The sequence below is a fragment of the Oryctolagus cuniculus genome, chromosome 4, assembly GCF_964237555.1.
Source record: "Oryctolagus cuniculus chromosome 4, mOryCun1.1, whole genome shotgun sequence".
Classification (NCBI taxonomy): Eukaryota; Metazoa; Chordata; class Mammalia; order Lagomorpha; family Leporidae; genus Oryctolagus; species Oryctolagus cuniculus.
This window is the reverse complement of record NC_091435.1, coordinates 149,091,499-149,116,748: the sequence shown is the minus strand read 5'-3', so window position 1 is coordinate 149,116,748 and position 25,250 is coordinate 149,091,499. Positions and strand designations below refer to the sequence as shown.

Genomic DNA, 25,250 nt, shown 5'->3' with positions numbered 1-25,250 from the left:
AAATAAAAATTAATAATAACACAGGACACAAATTCTACCTGACTAGTAATACAAATGGAATGATAGCTTCTGACTCTGGTCCAGATGGAATAAGCATTGTCTATCTTATTCTTGCTAAATTCAACTAAACTTTGGATCCACATACAAGGGTACTTCAGAAAGTTAATGGAAAATGAAATTTTAAAAGAATTTATTTTCCATGCATTATGAAAAAAATTTGCATGCAAATTAACTCTCAATTCCATTTTCCACAAAGTTTTTGAAGTACCCTCAAGAAGATTTTAACAGGCTGAATCAAGAAACTGCTTGGGACAGTGATGAAGGAAGACTTGACTGTGAGTTCTCTGTGTTCTTATCTCATGTAGATCTTGGTTTTGGTGCTATAGCAGCCCGCAACTTAGAATCACCAAAGGGTACAAGTGAAAAACAAACCAACAGAAAAACAAGAAATCACAGGGAAAGCCTTCTCTCTCCATCCAAGACTGAGAAGATAAAGTCCTCTGGGATGGATCCTTTTCACCTTACCTGTCCTAAACCACAAAGGCAGCAGTTCCTCTTATTCTCACCAGCACAACTGTGCTGTGTCAGTGGTGGCCCCTTCCATTGCCTCTCCCCATTGAGTACTCCACCAAAAGCTCTGTGCAGTGCAGGCAAATCAGCTCACCCTTTCCTGCACCAGGAAATGCCAATACGGAGAATCTGAGCCTGCTCTGCCCCTGGCATGGCTGCTGCAGATTTGGAGGTGCAGAGCTCTATGGGACTATCCATGGCCTGCACTACACACATACAGGCAATGACAGCGCCTGCCTATCTCCTCTGCCCAAAGGGAAAGTAGAGAAGGCATCATTGGGAAAAGGACCTGCAGAAAGGGACCCTTCCCATCTGTGGATACAGTCCGAGGCTCACTCTGAAGTGGTCTGTCCATGGTAGTGACCACGCACAACACACCAAAAGCTTTGAGAGAAAAATTGTAGGGTAAAATATCATCCAGGTTTCAGATTGGTCTCTGTGTAGTGGACAAGTGGGGCAGACCAGAATAGCACTTTAAAGGCTTTGAAAATGAAACTGGCATTTGAACCATAGCCCTTGTGATCACAGGTTCAAAAACTCTCAACAAAATATTAGTAAATGCATAAAAGGGATAATACACCATGTCCAAGTGAGGTTTATTTCAAGATACAAAGTTGATTCAGTATTCAAAAATCAATTAACGTAATCTTTGGTATTTACTCTCTAAAGGAATAAAATCCACATGATCATATTAACTGAGGCATAAAAGCCTTTGATCAAATTTATCAATTTATTATGCTAAAAACTCAGCAAAGCAGAAAGAGAAGAAAATTGCTCAACGTGATAAAGAGAGTCTAGAACAGCCGACAGCTAAGGTGTTTAACAGTGACAAGCTGATGCTTTCTCCCAGAGATCAGGCACCAGGCAAGGATGTCCACTCTCTCAGTTCCACTTGTACCAGATACACTAGCTGGCACAATGGCACACACAAAAGGAATACAGTTTGGAAGGGAGCAAATAAAAATGTTCTCTTGGTGATCACAGGTTATGCAAAGAGTTCTTAGATATGTAATCAAAAACATGATCCACAGTAGAGAGTTAAGTTAGACTATATCAAAATGAAAAATTGTTGTTCCACTAAAGGCACTGTTAAAGAGAATGAAAAAACAAGCTACAGATTAGGAGCAAGTATTCTTAAATCACATGTCCAATACCAGAATACATAAAGAGCTTTCAGGGGCCAGCGCTATAGCATAGCAGGTAAACCTGCTGCCTGCAGTGCTGGCATCCCATAAGGGCACCAGTTGGAGTCCCGGCCTCTTCACTTCCGATCCAGCTCTCTGCTGTGGCCCGGGAAAACAGAAGATGACCCAAACCCTTGGGCCCCTGCACCTGCATGGGAGACCCGGAGGGAGCTCCTGGCTCCTGGCTTCGGATCAGCACAGCTCCGGCCATTGCGGCCAATTGAGGAGTGAACCAACAGATGAAAGATCTCTCTCTCTTCTCTCTGCTTCTCCTTATCTCTCTACGTAACTCTGATTTTCAAGTAAAATAAATATATTTTTAAAAAAAACAGAACTCTCAAAACTCAACAGTAAGAAACCAAGCAACCCAATTTAAAACTGGGTAAAATACTTGAATAAACACTCATTAACGATTATAAGCACATGAAACCACATGCAAAACTTTTGAAATATTGCATAATATTTTCATAATATGAATTTTTCATGTATCATGAAAAAATATTTTGTACCAAATAACTGTATATGAACTTTTTGATATACCTTCATATAAATACATTTATATTTTGATTACTTATATTAATATATATTTAATTAATAAATATTGATAAACATGTATTTTGCTTCCATACAGGTTATATATATATATTTGTTTTGCTTTTCTATATAATATGTTTGATTATTTTATTTGTTTATTTATACATAGTGGTAAATATTTAATATAACATTGAGAGTAATCAATTTTTTCTGGGTTGAGAGACTATGCGATGCTTTCATTTTGTGATTGATATTTTTGTCAGATGGAAGCATGTTTATGTGGAACTTATGTGAGCAGGTACGAATAGAATAATTAGGAAAAAAAGAAAAACTACTGGCCTAAGAGTGAGAAGATCTCCTATCTTTTGCTGCCTCCATGCAACAACTTTGGGAAAATTGTTCAAATGTCCTAGTTCTCAATTCTGTCACTGCTAAAGGAGGGGTGAGGTTATGCCATTTCAAAGTTCACTTACATCTCTATCACTCCACAGTTCAATCACACTATGCAAGGCAATATAGAATGGATAGCACAGACTTAACCTCAAAGACCTGCTTAGTTAGGAGGAAACAAACACATACTTATATATAAATCCAGACAGCATGAGGGAGAATTTGATGAGAGCCAAGAGGGGTAGGGCAGTAGAGGGAGAAGCCACATCTGGCAGGGTGAGTAGAAACATTTTCACGTAGGAGTTTACCATAATCAGCTTGGTCTTTTCCACTTACAGTTCAGCTGATTTTCCCCCCTATAATTTTCTCAATTGGTTTCCAATTTTACTCCATTAGTCTTTGGATCATTATTAGTTTTTATTTCCATTTCCTCTGCAGTGAGCCCTGTCAGCAGCCAAAGAGTGACATAGAACTAGCGAATTGGAATCCAAAAGAACAAATCACAGCTCAGTTAACAAAAATGTTGGCCACATGCCGACCTCAAGTAGGAAACAGTCAGCCAAAATATTTATCAACAGGATTTTAATTCTACAGTTTGATTTAAATTTCTGCTCAGCTGAGTGTGTGGTATAGCTAGCCGGCTAACTCTAGAATTCCAATCAGTGACTATCAAAGCAGCAGCACAAATATTTGTGTCCATGCTGCAGTCACTAGCTTCAGACAGGATGGCTCCTGGACAATGATACCCTAAGTCCTTTTGGTGTTTATTATCTAGCTTTCCGTATCATGCTGCTGATGTGCCTGCACCGCAGCTGGGCTTCTAGAACACACATTCTGGCTTGTCAACGATCACATCTTGGGAGGAAATGTACTTGGAGTTGTTTTCCAGTAGGCATGATACAATCAGGCATTTGAACCATCTCAAAGGGGTCTTAGGAATGATCATTTGACCATTCCTTTGAGGAAATTTCACTATTTATTTCAATCTTCTCCAAGAACAAGGAGTGAGGTAGCTTCCTTCTTCTTTTTAAAGATTTATTTTTTTTATTTGAGAGGCAGACTCACAGAGAGAGAGGAGAGACAGAGAGAGAGAGGGCTTCCATCCGCTGGTTCACTCCCCAAATGGCTGCAATGGCTGGAGCTGGACCAATCTAAAGCCAGGAGCCAGGAGCTTCTTCTGGGTCTCCCATGTGGGTACAGAGACCCAAGCACTTGAGCCATCTTTCACTGCTTTCCCAGACCATCAGCTGGGAGCTGGTTTGGAAGTGGAGTGGCCTGGACATGAACTGGTGTCCATATGGGATGCCGGCATTGCAGGCAGAGGCCTAGCCTACTTCACCACAGCATCAGGCCCTAGCTTGCTTTTAACCTTCAGTTTTCTCTCTGCTGTCTCCTCACCATCTGTGTCCCCACGTTTCTCCTGAACAGAGTTCTCCCCCAGCCCTTCATCTCTTCCCAGGAGGAGAAAAGCTATCCTTTTTGCTTCTGAAACAGGTACACAGCACGGAGCTTTGTATGGTTAGAACTGTGGCAGAGTGAAGGGAGTTAGGCAGTGTCAGGACTTCTGTTGCTGCCCCTGTCTGAGAAGAACAGGATATAAGGAGTCAATATTTGGTGTAGATTCCCAAGAGGAAGACATTATTCCCTCTGAAAAGAATATGAACTACCTCTTCTTTCACTGCCATGAGACAGAGAAATTCCTAAACAAGAAAAGAATACAAGGGACTTAGAAATGAACACAGGATATGTAGAGAGAAAGCAATGTGACATCATGAGCAAGAACTGAAACTGTCCATCATTGCAATGGACATGAAGATGACCTAGACCTTTCAATACACTTGTGCACCCAGTGCCTGGGAGCACCATGTCAACAGGTGTCCTCATCTTTCAACCTCTTTGGGGAGCACCCCAGCCTCAGATTTACCTATAAACTACAGAGAAGGAAACAGCATGGTATGAAGCTGAAGGTGGTTTTCTGCCGCTCTGGGAGGAAGATAAATTCTGCCAGGCTTAGAGAAACCTACACGTGGGGAGGTGGTGAAGGGGGTGGGGAACACAAGGTACTCCCTGCCTCCTTCCTCAGGAATAGATGGAATAGAAACCCAAGAGGGGTTAAGGCTAAGGCCCTTCCTATAGTGCCGGGGCCAACATGTCTACCACAATAGAACAGGATTATTTTTAGAAAACTTTTATTTAATAAATACAAATTTCGAAAGTACAACTTTCAGATTATAGCAGTTTTTCTCCCCATAACCACCCTACCACCTGCAACCATTCCCATCTCCTATGCCCTCTCCCATCCCATTGATTCATTTTTAATTATCTTTATTTACAGAAGATCAACTTAGTATTTACTAAGTAAAGATTTCAACAGATTGCACCCACACAGACACACTAAGGATAAAGTACTGTTTGAATACTAGTTTTACCATTAATTCACATAGTACAACTCATTAAGGACAGAGATCCTACATGGGGAGTAAGTGCACAGTGACTCCCATTATTGATTTAACAATTGACACTCTTATTTATGACATCAGTAATTACCCAAGGCTCTTGTCATGAGCTGTCAAAGCTATGGAAGCCTCTTTGAGTTCACAAACTTCAACCTTATTTAGATAGGGCCATAATCAAAGTGGAAGTTCTCTCCTCCCTTCAGAGAAAGCTACCTCCTTCTTTGATGGCTTGTTCTTTCCACTGGGATCTCGCTCACAGACATCTTTCATTTAAGTCATTTTTGCCACAATGTCTTGGTTTTCCATGCCTGAGAAATTCTCCTGGGCTTTTTAGCCAGATCCGAATGCCTTAAGGGCTGATTCTGAGGCCTTAAGGGCTGATTCTGCTGTTTAGGGCATTTGCCATTCTATGAGTCTGCTGTGTATCCTGCTTCCCATGTTGGATCTTTCTATCCTTTTTAATTCTATCAATTATTATTAGCAGACACTGGTCTTATTTATGTGTTCCCTTTGACACTTAATCCTATCTTTGTGATTAATTATGAACTTAAATTGATCACTTTAATTAGTAAGATGGCATTGGTACATACCAACTTAATGGGATTTGGAGTCCCATGGCATGTTTCTAGCTCTGCCATTAGGGGTAAGTCCAGATGAGTGTGTGCTGAACTGAAGAACAGGATCTTGAAGCTGAAAGAAAACTATCCTTGGGATGAGGAGAGCACAGAGAAGAAGTTGGCAGGGCCGTGGACATCAGAGGTCCTGGAGCTCCTCCAATGACAAGTGGTTCTGTTCAAAGGACACTTAGAACAGAAAATACAAGCATGCTTTTCAGAGGTGACCAGCAGGAACTCAAATGATGCATAAGAACTGGACACCCTTCCTCTGATGTGTGGTTATACAAACATAACTCCGAATTTAGGCACCGTATTGGACAGAAGACAGAAGAGGAGACTCCTTGAGCAGGGGTCACCTGCGTAAGGAAATTTGAATTTTGAATTAATTGCCTTTTAAACATCAATTGAGGGGCCAGCAGGTGCTGTGGTGTAGCAGGTAAGACCACTGCCTGCAGTGCTGGCATCCCATATGGCCATCAGTTCGTGACCCGGTTGCTCTACTTCTGATCCAGCTCTCTGCTGTGGCCTGGGAAAGCAGCTGAAGATGACCAAAGTCCTTGGGCCCCTGCACCCATGTTGGAGACCCAGAAGAAGCTCTGCACTCCAGGCTTTGGTCTGCCCAGCCCTACCATTTGAGGAGTGAACCAGCAGATGGACAATATGTCTCTTTCTCTCTATATATAACTGCCTTTCAAATAAATAAATAGATCTTTAAAAAGTGGAACATTTAAAAAATTTAAACAAATTTTAAAGCCATATCTTTTCTATTTTGAATTGTCATTGAAAATGTATAATATTTGTATAAACATATATTCACATATATTTAAAAGTAAAATGAAAAACTTGATTGTACTAGATACATACTTCTATCTGAAAAGGGTTCCCAGTGGGAAGAACTAAAGACAACACCCAACATTTACCCATGGAGCAAGTAAGGAACATGCAGCAAAGCACAAACTCTAGGTCCCACATTGGTGCTCCAACAGCTTACTACTAGGATCATCCATGACACCCTTAAGCTGTCTCAGACAAACTCTTCTCAATTTTCCCTGTGAGCAAAATAAATAAAACCCAACAATATTCATCATAAGCATATTGGGAAAATGCTAAATAATGATAATTAGATTCAGAAAAACAAATCATACCTCCATCTCCCTCCCCCGTCTCCTGGCATCATGCCCAATATGATTCCAAGAGAGTGCTGGAAGGTGGCCTTGGGGTGAGGGAAGAGAAATCTGCAAATTATTTATGCATAAACCGAGTGGGACAAGGCTTGCTATCTGAATTATACATATTTATGTTTTATCAAATCTGTTCCTCCCACACACACGTTATAGGAATTATCATTTCCTATTTACACACTGGAGGGTACATTGCTCAAATAAAGAGGGTGGAGTGATATGCTGCACACATAAAAAGGAGTGTTTACCAGGAAAGTATGAGTATTCATTAGTCAACTCAACACATTGTAGATACACTGCTGAAAGTGAAGTCATGTGTGCTGGCAGTGTCCATGGTGAAAAGAGTTGTTTCTCTCCTGCTATTCAGCAGGCTATCTGGGAAGGCAGCACATCATTTCTAAATGGCCTTTGAAGTTTTGTCCTCATTCCAGTTGTGTGAATTCTTGAGCCCGAGCTTTCTTGCACTCAACATGGGAATAATGAGATCTCCATGCAGGAGGGCCATGGGGATGAAATGATACAGCATTGACAAAGCACCTGAAGTGTGAGTCTGGTACACTGTGAGGGTGTTTACTCCTCTACACCAGGGTCAGAAGTTGACCCTCTGTCCTGGTTGCCCTATGAGGGGACTCTGCCATTAAGTCTTTTTTTTCTTAAGATTTATTTATTTATTTCAAAGGCAGAGTTACAGAAAGGCAGAGGCAGAGTGATGGAGAGGGAGAGAGGGAGGGAGAGAGGCAGGGAGGGAGGGAATCTTCCATGCACTCCTCAAATGGCCACAATGGCTGGAGCTGGGCCATCCAAAGCCAGAAGCTTTTTCTGGGTCTCCCATGTGGGTGCAGGGGCCCAAGGACTTGGACCATATTCTGCTAGTAGGGAGCTGGATAGGGAGTGGAGCAGCCAGGACTTGAACTGGTGCCCATATACAATTCTGGCACTGCAGGCAGAAGCCTTACCCACTACGCCACAGTACTGATCCTGCCATGAAGCCTGTACAAGTAGCATGTATCCCTTTTCCCTGAGTTGGCCTGAACATAGCCTAATACAAGCAAAGATATCTCTTGAATATAGAATTTGGAAGACACACACAGCATGGGGAAGGTGAGCAGCAAATAAACAAACATGGAGAGGAAAAATTAGTTTAAAAGAAGTTTTTTCTCTCCATCTCTTTTATCTTTGGTTGCTCTGCACGTATCTCCAGTCCCAGTCCCATGGCCTCGGTCTGTGTCCCATTTGCAGCATGTCTGCTAACTCTCTAGGGCCTGTGACATTTTACTTGAGTCCCTAGGCTGATAAAAGCAACTCTTCCCTCCAGAAATAAGCCCAAGAGTCTCTGTAGGTCTCTAACATGTCCTTCTCATAGCTTGTTCCAAGTCCACTGTATCCACCACATACAGCTCCCTAAAGTTAGGTAGATAGCATAATAAGGACTGTTTATACATCATTACTGATTCCTCTGTGCCAAACAGTTTCAATAGATATAATCATGTAAAATGTTCTCAATAGCCATCAATTTAGGTACTATCGAGATTCCTATCCACTTCTTACAGGGAAGCTAACAGAGGCTCAGGAAAGGTAAATGAATTGAAGGTCACATGAAGCAAGTGCAGGAAGAGAAAAAGTATTTGGATACAGGCCATCAGTGCATCCCAAGATAAGGGTAGTGCTGTGATGTGTGGTATCTCATGGTTCTTTCCACAGCAGAGTCCCTTGCTTAAGGTAGATACTCAGTTCATGTTGGTTGTCTGATTTCAACTTTGGGAGTATGTAACAAAATATAAAATGAAAATCCAACAACTCTTCTCTCCCATTTTTATTTTTAAATTTCATCATTTACATGCATAAGCACACAGCATCTTTTCCAGACCCAACCTTCTTTCTCTTTTGAAGTTCTTCGGAAATGGCTCCCATATGACACTGGAGATTATTCTGTGTACTACCCAAGCCAACATTCTTTTTTTTTTCCACAGGCAGAGTGGACAGTGAGAGAGAGAGAGACAGAGAGAAAGGTCTTCCTTTTTCCGTTGGTTCACCCCCCAATGACTGCTGTGGCCAGCGTGCTGTGGCCAGCGCATCATGCTGATCCAAAACCAGGAACCAGGTGCTTCTCCTGGTCTCCCATGTGGGTGCAGGGCCCAAGGACTTGGGCCATCCTCCTCTGCACTCCTGGGCTACAGCAGAGGGCTGGACTGGAAGAGGAGCAACAGGGACTGAATCCAGCACCCTGACCGGGACTAGAACCCGGTGTGCCAGCTCCACAGGCGGAGGATTAGCCTATTGAGTCATGGCGCCGGTCAAGCCAACATTCTTGAAAAAGTGCAATTACTCTGAGCTATGAGTTTTTACCTCATCTGCTAGTCCCAGGTCATATCTTCATTATTTAATAATTACTGTTTTTCTTACTAGTTCTTTCATACCACACTTCCAAAATCAGGGAGAGACAAAAAGATGATTTGGAGAACCACATAACAGAATGGGAAAGACAGACTCTTTCAATGTTTTAATTCTACTTATGCATATTTCCTGGATATAAGCCTTGCTGCAAAATCTTAGAAAATTGGTTTCTCCAGTCATTGTATATGACTGTACACCTTTAGCACTCTCACCATCAAATACTAACTCTGTGCCAGTGTCATGCTCAACCATAGAAATGTATCCTACTTAATCTTCACATATTAACTTGACAAGGCTTAAGAGAGTTGAATATCTTAGCTGAGGTAATCTCCAACCAGCAGATCCAAGACTCAAAGCCAGTTCTCTTGTACTGGAGTTCTTGTTTTTACTGTTCATTCCTGCCTTCCAAAGCACACACTGCTTATCTGTTTAATTGTACTCAAATCTTCTGAAGGCTAAAGTTAATCATGACACAATTTCATTAATCTACTTAACTTCATTGTGAGAAACAAGTCATGCCTTTGAAAACCCATGGCAGTCAAGAGGCATTTTGATGGCACGTGATTCAAAGCAGTTAAAATACGTCTAAGGGTACTTTTCTACTACTTCCATGCCCTGCCTTTAACACAATAGGTACTTAACATCTCTACTGATGAATGAACAATCAATGAAAGCAGTTTAACCAGGCATAAAACTGTTGATTCATAATCTTTCTGCTCCAAAGGCTATGTAGATGCTGTACAGTTATACTCTGATGTTTATGTGGTGGAAATCAGACAATAGCTTGATTTTGTTCCCTTTGGGACATTTAAAAACTTCCTGTATATTTAGAGGCTTTGTGTTGTGACAAAAAATACAGTCACAATCAGTTGAGGACTGAGTCTTTCTCCGAAATTTTTTACCAAAATGAGATCAACCTTTTCATTTTGCATCCATGATTCTATTCTCAGTCTGCAAAGTTAACTGGAATTAAATTAAGCACTTCAAGCCTGATAGCAAAGAGGTCAACAGCACACAGATTGCAGCCAGGCTGTTTAAATTATGGTTTTTACAAGCTGTGCAATTTTGAGCAAGGCACTTAACATTTCTGTGCCTATTTCCTACAAGCACTCAGCTCACAGAATTATTCTAATTAGCTAACCCATGTATATCACTCAGAAGTTCTTGGCACTCAACTAGTATATATTCCTCAAGAACATCTAGGACACGTTCCAGGATCCAAGAGGCATTTGTTGAGTGTAGCTTCTCTGGAATGATCTGCTATCTTCCCTCCTATTGCCCAGGCTTCCAATACTCTTGAGGGACTCAACGAACAGATTCTCTGCATGTCCACCTACCTAGACTCCTCTTTTCCCCTTCACTCCATGGGTTTTGCTGTCAGAGTTCTACCTGTAAAAATGTATTGCATCCCTGCATTGCTCCCTCCAGCATAGCCTGCTCACCCTTCTCTCCATTGTTTGCCTGTTTCATGGACAAATGACATAAAACAGTGATAGGGCTTAATGTGTAGACAGAGGTAGCAACTCAGATAGAAACTTACTAGAAATATGTGCAGAAGGCACGGCAAAGATCATAACCAGTTGCTTCACAAACTCAAATCACACAGTAAAGAGAAAGATGTTCAGTTTTCCAGGTGCAGACCCTAATGGGGAAGCAAGAAAGGACTGGCATGTTCTACATTGTCCACAATGGGGAATGGCTTCAGGCATCAAATGCTCACTGAGATTCTCAATTCAACTCCACACAATGAATCTACATGTGGACATGTGGCTGCTTGTGTTGAGCTCCTCACAACATGACAGCTGAATCTCAAGAGCAGGCACCCCCAAGAACCCAACAGCAGGTGCATTTCCCTCCAGGATCTTCAGCAGTCCCACAATGTCTCATCTGCTGTAGTCACAATCCCACCCCCGCATCACCCCTCAAGGGAGGATGCCAAAGCCATACTGTGGAAGTATGAGAGATCGGTACATAGAATGCTACAGCCCTCAGACCCCAACTGTCTCTTTCATTCACAGTCTGTCTTGCCATAGAATTCTCAGGTGTGCATTGCTCCTATTCTGCATGCCATGTTCCTAAGGCTCCTCCTCTTTCTGCTGTGGCTACATATGGTTCCAGCTGCCCGCCTGTTCTTGGCTTTGCTCATTACATCTATTTCCATTCAATGTCAACTTTGTCTGATAAGTTTTAGACAGATGTCCTCCAATCAAAATGCAAATTGTCTTTATTTCAATATCTTTAGTCATAACTAGTGTAATGAGTTGCAAATACTAATATTCTCAACAATTAATCTTCCTGAAAGCCTAAGCATACATGACTAAGCAAAACTGATGTATTGTTGGCTTGTCTATTTAATAAAGAGTAAGTCTGATAATTTTCTGACTTGAGGCTGAGCTGTATAGAGCATCAGGTATAGTAGGTAGTTGAATTCAAGGCTTCACCTAATCAGGTGTCAAAATGGCAAAATCAAGAAAGTTTCAGCAGAATCCTACATAGACCTGGTCTGTCCAGGTGGGTACAATGAGTATTAAGAGCACAGAAATACTGAGGTTACAGTCCACTTTAAAGACCCTCTTGTTTTTTTTTATTGACACTTCCAAGAGAGTGCAAAAAATTAAAATGGTAAGAGAAAACAGATGTTAACTGGAGCAGAATACCTATGTGACAAGGTGTAAGAAAGAAAATGATGACAATGGCCTTAAAGTTCAATTTTATTTGATTATTGAAGACTCCTTAGAAGATACCCACAAGAAGAAAGAAGAAAATTTAAATTTCTCATTTGTTCCTAAACCACAGATAACAGGATGTTCATTTAGTGATCTTTCACTGATGGTTTTCTGAATATAATATCATACCCTTTGTATAGCTTTTACAGAAATGGGATTACATTACCCCTACTGTGAAGTATCTTTCTTTTAAAACACCATTACTTCATGATATATATCATAAATATTGTTTGCAAATCTCATTGTTACTCTAGGAAGACTGCTGAACTGAGCATAATCTATCTATCCTATTATTGTATAGGTGGGATGTCTTCATATTTTCTCTATTAAAAATGACACTGTATGTGGGGAGCAACTCGGACTAGACTAAGTTACTGGAATTAAGACTTATTCTATGCATCTGCTCTCCCACAATATGGCGCTGGGAGAGGAGGAAACAGCTTCTACGCAGCTGCCTCTCGCCAACTTGAGTGATGACCTGCAGGAGCTGATCCTGCTCCTGATTGGAGGAGAGCAGCGTACTCGGCCTGTGGGTAGCAGAGTTGGGATTGGTGGAAGAGGACTATAAAGGAGGAGAGAGACGGCATGCACCAGGAACATCTATCTGAAGGAACACCTGTGCAGCCCCCGAGAGAGCCGGCTGGTGGTGTGCGGCTCCCCCGCGGAAGTGGGGAAAGTGGCAGGGGGAACCGCCCTTCCACGGAGGTGGAAGGGACGGTAGCCAACCCAGGAAGAACCAGCAGCAAACCCGGGGAGGGCCGAGCAGACAAAAGAACAGCGCAGGGTCCTGTGTCGTTCCTCCACGAAGAGGGGGAGCGACAACTGTAGGCCAGCGCTACAGCTCACTAGGCTAATCCTCTGCCTGCACTGGGTTCTAGTCCCAGTTGGGGTGCCGGTTCTGTCCCAGTTTCTCCTCTTCCAGTCCAGCTCTCTGCTGTGGCCCGGGAAGGCAGTGGAGGATGGCCCAAGTGCTTGGGCCCTGCACCCGCATGAGAGACCAGGAGGAAGCACCTGGCTCCTGGCTTCAGATCAGCACAGCACGCTGCCTGTAGCAGCCATTTGGGGGTGAACCAAGGAAAAGGAAGACCTTTCTCTCTGTCTTTCTCTTTCACTGTCTAACTCTGCCTGTCAAAAAAAAAAATTCCTCCATGAGGAGTAACCTTCTCTATGCATATTTATTACCTTCTATTTCCACTGACAGTCATGAGGGCCATCAAGCATCACCCCTTCACACCCTCAATGACAAATGACACTGGTTACTATAATTTTAAAAACCTAAACAATTATGATCACTGAAAATTCAAATCTTTTTTAAAACTTAAACTTGGGACCAGTGCTGTGGTATAGCAGGTTAAGCTGCCACGTGTGACACCAGCATCCCATATGGGTGCTGGTTAGAATCCTGACTTCTCTACTTCTAATCCAGCTCCCTGTTAATGTTTCTAAGAAAGCAGGAAAGGATGACCCAAGTGTTTGGGGGTCCTGCCACCCATGTGGGAAACCAGATGAAGCTCCTGGCTCCTGGTTTCAGCCTGGCCCAGTTTTGGCTATTGCAGCCAAATGAAGAATAAACAAGAGGATGGAAGCTCTCTCTCTCACTCGCTCTTTCTCTGTGTACATGTGTGTGTGTCTGTCTGTCTCTCTCTAACTCTGCCTTTCAAATAAGTAAATAAATCGCTTTTAAAAATTTATACTTATTTGATTATTAGTGATGTAGAATATTTTTAATTTTCACAAGACATTTAAGAGTCCGTGGAATTATCCATAGCTTATATATCTATTGGGGTATGATAATATTTTAAGAATGAATTTATGTATTAATCAAGGATCTTAATTGTAATAAAAAAGAAAAAGAACTGTGTTAAAAGGTAGAAACTGCCACTACAGAGAAAGCTCTTAGTACCCTGTGTCCCTTTAACTAGCTTTTGAGTTGAAAGTTTGGTCCCCTTAAAAAAACTCATAACATTGAGATTTCCTAACTTTAGAGAGGTTTGGAGAGGCTGAGCAGCTCAAACAAGTGCAGAATGTCTGCTACACTTATGGTGGGGGCCTCTTCTCTGTCTCTTTGCCCTTGGCTTGACCCACAGAACTACGATAAAACAGAAATTAGTGATGATATGGAACAAAGTAAAATCAACTGTCAGTGACATCTGCAAGGATGATGTCATTTGTGGCTCATTATAACAAATTAACTGATGAGCAATTCCTCACAGGAAGCCCTATGTGTATCCACCCAGCACCTACAAGGGCACTGCACATACCCCTTGTGTGATCGATTAAGACTATCAAATGCAAAGGAAACACAGTGCCATGAAGAACTCTTTTAGAGAAGGGCATTAATGCCTTCTCAGCCATGCAGGACAGCAGGCTAGGCCAATCAGCCAGCAGTAGGCCAGATGTGCACAGCAGAGAGCACACATTCAAGCAATTGACAGAGTCATTAGGTTGTGCCATTTATTTTATCTAATGAGACAGGAGATCCACTGGAAATAAAAAACCTACAGCACAATCATTCAACCACATGGTTCTCTTGTCCTCACCTTCCCTCACAGTTATCTCGACCAGCCAGAGCCTTTCTGCTCCTGTGTCAAGTGAGCTTTCAGGCGTCAATCACCTCTAACAGAGCTTTTCATAAATAACATTAACTTAACTGACATTTCCTAGGCACCTACCCTTTCTGTATCAAGTTGAGCCATTCCAAAGCTTTCATGCAATAGTCTACCTACAGTTTATGATCCTCGGATTGTCCAAATACCTGCAGCTAATGTGTGCTGAAGACCTCCTTTTCTCCCTCCTGGGCCACTCTCTATCCTTCTACATCCTGCTTTCTACCTCAAGGCTGCTGTTCTGGGCTTGGCCAATGGGGAGCACCAGCAGGGGCTGGAGGAAGGGATAAGGCTGAGGCCAGATCCCTCCTGAACTGCCCTTGCCAGGCAGTCGCTCCACACAACTCTGGCTCGTAGTGAGCACCGTCTTCCTTTGCCCTCCATGCCCCACGGAGGCAACAGTGCTCACTATCACTTGCACTGGGCACTGCACCATTTTCATCTATGAACAATGCATGGTGCGAATGCCACTCAAATTGCCCCCCTTAACATGCCATCTGCTGCTTGCCAGGATCCTCACTGATAGAGCTGGCAGCAAACAGGAGTATCATGCTGCTCAGAGATAAAGTTTTCTTTTCTTTTAAAATCCTTATTCCATGTCTATAACTTTATTTTGAAATGTATTTAGAATGATAGAGATGAGTAGAGATACATCAATACAAATATAGTATAATGCTAATGACAGAAACTTAATTCTAACCAAGTATCTACTTGATACAGTTTTTCAGTATTTCCTCAATATTTGAAATTTTGGCTCTAAAATGGTGGAAAAAGTCCTAGCACCACAAATATGGAGGAGACTTCAGAAATTTTAAAGTAATTGACATGCTTGATGAAATCAACTATTGGTGGGAAAATATGAAATATGAAAGCTGACATACGAAAATGCCAACAATTGGAATTGGCTAAAAACCATTAAAAAATTGAACAAGGTCTCAAAATGTTACTCTTTAAAGCATACAAGAGCCTGTGGTCTTAGGGGTAAGTTCTTCAATGTATTGGAGAAATTAATAAACTCAACACTACAGAATCAGCACAGATTTTGCCTGCATTCTTCATTATATTTTTGAAAAAGATCTCCAAAAGTGGAATGACTACTTAAGTGAATAGGAAATTTGCTGCATCTTGATTATCTTGATAAGTTTACAGTGGATCTAACCCACTGTATTGCCATCTGCACAACTCATCCCTGTCCTGTAGCCAACTTGTACTGGGTGTCCTACACTCACATCCTCTGGGACTATATCCCCTCTCAGTGTCCACTGGCAAAGCAAAACAATGGTTCACTTTTCTTACATCTGCTATGATATTTTTGCCAATATGAGAGAGTGTACTATAGAGAAAGAAGGCTTGTGAAGAGCTAGCATGTAGACAGCAGTATTAGTGTGCAGGAAAGCTTTGTAGACCTACTTCCTAAAACACAGAGGTTAAGGTGGGGGGTGGGACTGCCTCTTATTTATACTTTGGCACTCTTTGATTTATAGGCTAAGAAGCATTTTCGAATTCTCCCAGGTCTGATCACTGTAAGGATACTTCATAGTAATTGTACATAATATTTCACTCAATTATTTAATTCTCAGATTTTTATTACCACATGACTTTCCAGGAAAGAGAAATGAGACAGGAGAAAATGTTCAGAGAATGAGAGACACAGTAAGAGGAAATTTTCCTACAGCTCTTTTAAATAGCAGCTTCTGCCAGACCACAACCACTATAAAAAATAATAGTCCAGAATAGATTTGGGGCTCCTTGCACTTGGCAATAACACACCTGTTCCGAAATGTCACATAGTTCCAAACTCCAAATCAGCTAACATAAGGGTGGTTCCACAGCACTGTCACCACCATTATTTTTCAGAATGTGCATGGTGGCTTTAGACCCAGGTCTTGTTAGCAACTGCAGGTGCTAAGCTGCACCTACATGTCCCTGGGAGTGGGATGCATGGACACTGGGACCCAAGCACTACTCCCCTGCCATGGCTGAAGACCACTGACAAAAGCCCACTCGACCACAGGAACAAGCAGAGCAGGCACGAGCAATAGTAAGGAGCAGATGCACCGATCCCAAAAGGGAAAGAGCAGCTGAGCATCCAGAAAAGGGGCAAACAGGAGGCAGCAGAGATGCAGGGTCTGGAAGATGAAGGGCACTGGAAGGGAAACACATGCTGCTGCAGATTCTAGACAAGCCAGCACAGATTTGGGGGCAGAATTGGACACAGGATGTGACAGCACATTAACTCTGCGTCAGGGCGCATTTGCTGGTCATGTCACATTGGACTAGTTAGTTGCAGGTAAGCCTTTCTGAGCCTCTGCTTTCCCAATTCTAAGCTGAAATACCATCACTGAATAACAGGCTTTTCTGTAAAGGTTATTATAAATAATATATTATGTGCCAATGCAACGGTTGCCTATAAAAAATGTGCAATTCCTTGACATCTACTGTCACTTAGGAGCCATCTGGGATCTCACTGCCCGTAAAGATTGCAGGTTCTAACCCCCCACACACTATATTTCTAAAATCTTCAGGTGTGTGTGTGTGTGTGTGTGTGTGTGTGTCAAGGTAAATGAGGGGGGAGGGAGTTTTAATTCACTAAGTCAAATTTCCAAAATACGGCTTCTTTTATTTTTTAATCAATTTTGGAAGAAAATATGCACCTGTCAAATGAAAGTAGCAGTACCACTTCCTAGTATTTCCACTCTTCTGGGAAAGCATTTATTAATTAAAATTTTCCATCAATGCTATTTCCCTTCTTTCTAAAGGGATCTCCCTTACCCTCCCTCCATAATACAAGCATGTCAGAGGCTCCTGGCAGCAGAGGAGGGTGCTCTCAGGTCCTGCTCTGTCTTCTCTGTGGTCCCTGAAGAATTCAAGGCTGGGAGCAGCTCACCTTATCCAAGAACATGCAGTGGCCTCCACCTCAGTGCACCTGTTATGCTACTCAGCTGGGGTCACATGTGACTCCTTAGACTCCTCTCCTAGACTCTGTCCTTCCTAATCCTGCACAAGACTCCCATGTCCACTTCTTGTCATAATATGGGTCTTCTCTATGTCAGGGCTAAGAATAAAATTCCATGGAGTAAATGTCGTGGCACAAGCATCCCATATGAGCACCAGTTCAAGTCCTGGCTGCTCCACTTCCCACCCAGCTCACTGCTAATGTGCCTGGGACAGTTGCAGAAGATGGGCCCCTGCACCCATGTGGGAGACTTGGATGGAATTCCTGGCTTCTGGCTTTGGCCAGGCCCAGTCCCACCAGATGGAATTCTCTACTTCTCTGTCATTCTTCTTTCAAATAAATAAATGAATCTTTTTTTAAAAAAAAAAAAGGATAAAATTCTACAATCATTGCCAGATATTGTTGAGTCTGGATATGCACAAACTTCAAAAGGTTCACAGAAAATGGAATTAAAAGATAAGTCTATTTTGCTGCAAAACATTCTTGAATTATCCATGCATAGTTTTTCATAATATATATTTCCTATGAACTTTTTGAAGACCTGTAAGGGGAGCTTCTACAATTTAGGAAACCCTTTTAATCTTTAAGGCAACCAGAAGTTATCCATTAGCTCTGTTGCTTTGTGATTTTACTTTTTTTAAGATTTGTTTATTTATTTGAAAATCAGAGTTACACAGAGAGAGATGGAGAGAGAGAGGGAGAGAGAGTGAGAGAGAGAGAGAAAGAGAGAGAGGTCTTCCATCTGCTGGTTCACTCCACCGATCCAAAGCCAGGAGCCAGAAGCTTCCTCCAGGTCTTCCCACGTGGGTGTGGGTGTGACTTGGGTCATCTTCTACTGCTTTCCCAGGCCATAGCAGAGAGCTGGATCAGAGGAGAGGCAGCTGGGACTTGAACCGGCGACCATAAGGGATGCCGACACTGCAGGCAGTGGCTTTACCTGTTCCACCACAGTGCCAGTTCCGCTTTGTGACTTTAATAACCCCAACCTTCCTTGAGGCAAAGATTCCTTCTAGTTGAATATGGAGGTCACATATCAAAGAAAAAGGGAAAAACAAATTAATATATCCCAAAGTATCCTCATTATGTAAACATCACCTTGGATGTGTCTCCTCTCATTCATCCCCCACCGTCCTCCCCACCCCACCACAGCACACCAGTCTCCAGCGCATCAGCTTGAAGTTGACTTCCTCCAAGCCTGCACCTATGAGCAAAAATGCAGTGAGGACCTCTTGCTGTTAAATATAAGAACGGAAGGGAGGGAAATACCATGCCAATGAGCTGCAGTTTGCCAGGGAGCTTGCTAAATTTGTTCTGTTTGAATTCAAACTGGCACACTAGGAACTTCATATGTTGGCCATTTGCTTAGACAATTAGTAATTAAAAGTGCATCCAAAAGAAAGAAAAAAGGGCCCTGAAGATTTGTGCCCAACCTCTTCTTGGCTCATCAGAACACAGAAGCTCTTGTGAAATGTAAAATTCTTTAATCACACTCAATTGCCCAAGCACAAACCAGGCCAAGAGCGTCAATTGCTTCTAAAATAAGATGCAGGTGTTCTGAAAAATCTACAAGCAGGCTGCTCATTTTAAATTACTCTTCACTCCACGTGCCCAGAGAGCAGGATGATGGAAAAAGGCATTTTTCCATCACAGCCTCACTAGCAGAAGGACAGTGGTGATTCCCAAAAAATGGGGGAAAAAAAAACAGATCCCACCCACATCCACTTTTGCCTACTTTGTTTTAGCTACACGGCTGCGGTCCGAGGAGAAAATACATACTTCGAGGACTTGGATTGCAAGTCTAGCTATAGACTAGACTTGAGTTCTTAGGAGTCACCCTTTGAATCCATACCCTCTGCTAGATGATGCTAAATCCCCTTCCAATATAAGTACAGCATCTATTTCTCCACATTTTGACTTAGGGTCTGGAGGTCACTTTCTTTGAACATCAAATAAAGCAGAGGGGAGAGAGTACCTGCTGTGACCCCAGACAGTAAGAGGCCTGGTGTGATTCTCCCTGCTGCCCAGGACTCTCACTGTCACCACATGTAGAATGAGCCCACAGATCCCATCAGGAGGATGAGAAACTCTCATACCAGAGCTGCCCAACCAAACAGAATGTGACTATGTCTTGCCCAAACCATTTGGCTCTCAGCCAACTACAGACACCTGCACTGCATCAAGTTCCATTGAGTTGCTGTGCTTATTTGTTCCACAAATCATACAGCAACAGCAAACAAATACAGTGCTAACCCTAGGCACAAGGGGCTAGGAGCACCCTGGCTTGCTTTGATGATGTGAACCTGCCCTTCAGTATGGGTACAGGTGCTATGTTCTATTGTGCATAAAATCTGTCACCTTTATGGCTGGTGTCCCCTTAAGACTGGAGTGTCACTCGGTTGCAGTAGCCTATAACAATCCATCATTTCCATTTTTCTGGATTTTAAAACACTTTTTAATTGTGGGGCTAAGATCCAGAATTTCTTTCATCAGCTTAATGTTAACTAGATCTTAAGATAGCTACCTTTTTTTTAAAAAATGCCTTAAAAAATGTAGGGTTCAACACACTTAGAAAAAGTCTACCTTCATCATGGGGGCTGTGCAGATTACATTCTGCTATCTGCACTGGGAATGCATAAGAAAGCAGAAAAACTGTGGCCAGTGCTATGGCACAGTGGGTTCAGCTGCCGCTTGCAACCCCTGCGTTACATATCTGATCATTGGTTCGAGTCCTGGTTGTTCCTCTTCCAAACCAGCTTCCTGCTAATGTGATCTTGGAAAGCAGTGGAAGACGGCCCAAGTACTTGGACCCCTTCCACCGTGTGGGAGACCTGGATGGAGTTCCTAACTCCTGGTTTTGGCCTGACCCAGTCCTGAGTGTTACAGCCATTTGGAAGAGTTCTCTCTGCTCTCCCTTTCTTTTTGTCACTCTAACTCACAAATAAATAAAAGTAAATTTTCTTTAAAAAAGAAAAAGTGGACCACCTTGAGCTTGAATTCAAACTTACTGATTTGTTGCCTTGGACAAGTTATTTGGCATTTCTGAGCTCCAATTATTTGATCTATAAAATGGGACCTCATAGGGCAGTTAAATTTTATAAGGAATAAATAACAACCAGTATGATGTCAGAAAAAGATACTCAAAAATGCTTCTTTATTTGCCATCCTGAGCCCATTTCTCATCTTATGCGGGGAGCGTGTATGGCTATATGGAAGAACAGCCATCTACATGAAGAATCTCTGTGAGTGAGATCCCAGTGGAAAGAAGGAACCATCAAAAGGATGTACTTTTCTCTGAAGGGAGGAGAGAACTTTCACTTTGATTATGGCCTTGTCTAAATACTGACAGAGTTTGTGGACTAAAAAGGCTTCCATAGCCTTGGCAGCTCATGACAAGAGCCTTGGGTAATCACTGATGTCATAAATAAGAGTGTTAATTGTTAAATCAACAATAGGAGTCATTGTGCACTTGCTCCTCATGTAGGACCTCTGTCCTTAATGAGTTGTACTATGAGAATTAATGGTAAAACTTATCTTCAAACAGTACTTTATACTTTGTGTGCCTTTGTGGGTGCAAACTGTTGAAATCTTTACTTAATATAGAGATGGTCTTCTGTATATAAAGATAATTAAAAATTAATCTTAATGAAGAATGGGATGGGGGAGGGAATAGGAGATGGGACGGGAGCTGGGGTGGGAGGGTGGGTACTGGGGGAAGAACTGCCATATTCCTAAAGCTGTACCTATGAAATTTGCATTTGCTAAATAAAAGCTTTCTAAAAAATAAATAAAATACTAACTGGTTATTAAAAAATTAACTTATGCTAGCTGTGAATAAAAAAAATAGAAAGAATAGCCATTGAGGTGCTGAACTGAGATTGTTCAATGAGGATTTACTGAATTCCTAATGTGTTCCTAATGTATGAAGTTTATTATACTCCACTATTAGGGGCACACAGAAGCTAGGCATAGTCCTTGGCTTCAGAGAACTGAAAAACATAGCGTAGAAGGACATACTGGGCACTACTTCAGCATTTCACACTTGTTATCTCATTTAACCCTCCAAGTAATCCCATGAGATCTTATCCCTATTTTGTAGAGCGGTTGACCAGCTGAGTCACACGTCTAATAAACAGCAAATCAGGAATTCTAAGCCTAGGTAGCCTGGCCGCACAGCCTATGCTGTCAACCACGCTGCTGTGATGATATCTGTGAAAGTTAAACGTGTACAAGATCCACAACGCAGCAACTCCACCTCCTGTCACCTTTCCTTGCTCCTGTGTAGAAGACAGCAAAGAAACTTTGTGGGGAAATTAGGCACAGGAGGCAATTCAAAGATGGTGCCTGCAGGGAAATTAAGCACACATGGCAATTCAAAGATGGCACCCAAAGGAAGTAAGGTGGGCAGTACCCAAAGCCGTTTACCACCAAAGCTGTTTGGCCACGCAGCATCAGGGGAGGTGACGAGTGTACAGACATGTGGCTGGTCCTGTAGAAAATCGCCCCATAAAATGACCTTTGAAGTAACTGGTTGGTCCTTATGCCCTGCCCCAGTAATCCTGCGGTCTCGTGCTTTAAAAGGCTTTGCTACGCACGCAATAAACCGAGTTCTTGCTTGCTTGACTTGACTCCCCGCTGCGTCTGACTGTCTCTGGGATCGGGAGGCTGGGGAACAGGTGAGCAGCGCACTAATCTTTCTTCGGACCCAGTCCATCCTCGTTCGGGTGGACTAAGACCCTGCAAAGTTTCACTTCAGAACTACTTAAGATATTGATGGGCTGGAAGAACATAGGAGGGAATGTACTGAAAATGTGAATTGCATGATATCTTATGCTTTTACTTTAGACCCCTTTAGGTACATGAATTGTGTATGTAAATACATAAGAAAAGTCACCAAGTGCGTAACCTCTTAGGAGGACAGAGTGAGGATGATTCAGAAGGATTTAGAAGTTAGCCATCATGTTTAAAGTTTTAAAAATGAAGCTGTATTTGTATATTACTCATTCAACTAAAAAATAATGTTTTAATCTCCCCTTAAAAACTCATTGAGAAACTCTGAAGGCTGACTGAAAGAATATTCTATGAGCTTTGCACCAGCTGGGTAATAGTTGCATCAAGAAAATATAAAAAGCTGAAAAAAATTAGAATTAGAAAATCATAATACATAGGTAGGACCACTGCTTCCAAATGAGTCACACACAGAGAAAGTCTCTATGGGGGAGGAGATTAACATGTCAGTGCATAAAGGTGTGCATCCACACTCACATCAATATAGACGAGTATAATAAACTTCATACAGTCATTTCCTGGGAGTTGGCGATGGAAAAGAGGAAGAATAGGGCTTCCTTGTGCTGAGCAATTTTAATAAGTCTCTAAACAACCTGTATGAAATCCTAACAAAAAAGAAGGAAGAGGAATCCAGTGCAGGAAGCTCCAGCTTGGTCCATTTTCCGGCCTCCCCTCCAGAAGTCAGCACCTCCAGAAATACAAAATTTTACACTAGAGATCCTATGGCCTGGTCACTTCATAGGTGAGAAACAGATATTGGCAGGGCATGTGGGTTGCCCAAGATTTCTTGGTAGCAGGAGATCGCAAACTGTGATTCCGACATTCTTCTGATCAGTTTCAAGGGTGACAATGGAGCAATAGTGACCTGCATACACCATGGACAGCTGCAAAACCACACTTCTGGGTAAGGCACTCTGACCTATGCAAAGAGCAAGATGTAAACCCCAGACATTTTATCAAATGAAACTTACTCTTAAAAGAGACATGGGAGAGGGGCCGGCACTGTGGCATAGTGGGCAAAGCCACTGGCTGCAGTGCTGGCATCCCTTATGGGTGCTGGTTCAAGACCTGACTGCTCCAATTCCAATCTAGCTCTCTGCTATGGCCCGGGAAAGCAGTAGAAGACGGCCCAAGTCCCCGGGCCCCTGCACCCACGTGGGAGACCTGGAAGAAGCTCCTGGCTTCAGATGGGCGCAGCTCCAGCCATTGTGGCCAATTGGGGAATGAACCAGCAGATGGATGACCTCTCTCTCTGCCTCTCCTTCTCTCTCTGTATAACTCTGTCTTTCAAATAAATAAATAAATAAGCAAATATTTAAAGAGAGAGAGAGACATGGGAGAACCAAGGCATACATACTCATTTGTGGATTCAGGAATTCTTTAATTCATAGAAAATCTTATCAGTGTATTTACAGGGCATCATGAGTATGATACAGTGGCAGGTACGTTTCGAGGTAAGAAATAAATTCACTTCTCAAGAAATACGTTTCAGAAGACTATGATGCCTGGGTGTCACTGCAATAGTAGCAAATGTAAGCAATGTAAAACATTCAGCACTGTGTAGAAAGGATAATATATTGGCCGGTGCTGCGGCTCAATATGCTAATCCTCTGCCGTGCGGCACCGGCACACCAGGTTCTAGTCCCAGTCGGGGCGCTGGATTCTGTCCCGGTTGCCCCTCTTCCAGTCCAGCTCTCTGCTGTGGCCCAGGAAGGCAGTGGAGGATGGCCCAAGTGCTTGGGCCCTGCACCCCATGGGAGACCAGGAGAAACACCTGGCTCCTGCCATCGGATCAGCGCGGTGCGCTGGCCACAGCTTGCCGTCCGCGGCGGCCATTGGAGGGTGAACCAACGGCAAAGGAAGACCTTTCTCTCTGTCTCTCTCTCTCACTGTCCACTCTGCCTGTCAAAAAAAAAAAAAAAAAAAAAAAAAAAAAAAAGAAAGGATAATATATTATGACTAAGTGAGAGTCAATCCAGCATGTAGGGATAGCTTAATGTTTGAAAATGAATCAATATAAACCATCACACTGAACAATAAGAGAGAGGAGAAAAAAACTATCACCATCAGTAGAGATATGGAAAAGGTATTTAACAACATTTTTAAGTGCATTCAAGTTAAAACCTTTTAAATACTGGAAATGGAAAGGATCTTCCTGAGTGAGGAATCACACATCTATCATGAGCCCAGCAAGGCTGACAACATATTTAACTGTGAAACACTGAACACATTTCCCCAAGAAAAGTAACAAAGGGAAAATTTCTGCTCTCACCACATCTGTCTAACTAGAGGGACTAGCAGTGCAATAGAAAAAACAGATTGGAAAGGATAAGACTCATCACGTCTCACATTCAGTATTCTTAATGTACTCAAAATGTCCTAGGTGGGCCGGCGCCGCGGCTCACTAGGCTAATCCTCCGCCTTGCGGTGCCGGCACACCGGGTTCTAGTCCCTGTCGAGGCGCCAGATTCTGTCCCAGTTGCCCCTCTTCGAGGCCAGCTCTCTGCTGTGGCCCGGGAGTGCAGTGGAGGATGGCCCAAGTCCTTGGGCCCTGCACCCCATGGGAGACCAGGAGAAGTACCTGGCTCCTGCCATCGGATAGGTGCGGTGCGCTGGCCGCAGCGCGCTGGCCGCGGCAGCCATTGGAAGGTGAACCAACGGCAAAGGAAGACCTTTCTCTCTGTCTCTCTCTCTCACTGTCCATTCTGCCTGTCAAAAAAAATGTCCTAGGTAATTTTAAAAATAAATAAAATGAGGAATTTAGCAAAGGCATGTCATAGAATGTCAATATGCAAAAAACCAACTTAAAATATACAATTCAAAATAAAATAAGATCACCTAAAATAAAATA

The 25,250-nt window shown here is 42.6% G+C and overlaps 1 protein-coding gene across 5 annotated transcripts in view; it reads right to left on the bottom strand.

Moving 5' to 3' along the window:
- Positions 1 to 25,250, bottom strand: part of CPNE4 (copine 4) — a 526,674-nt gene that overhangs the window by 320,112 nt on the left and 181,312 nt on the right. The gene's annotated exons all lie outside the window — the stretch shown is intronic.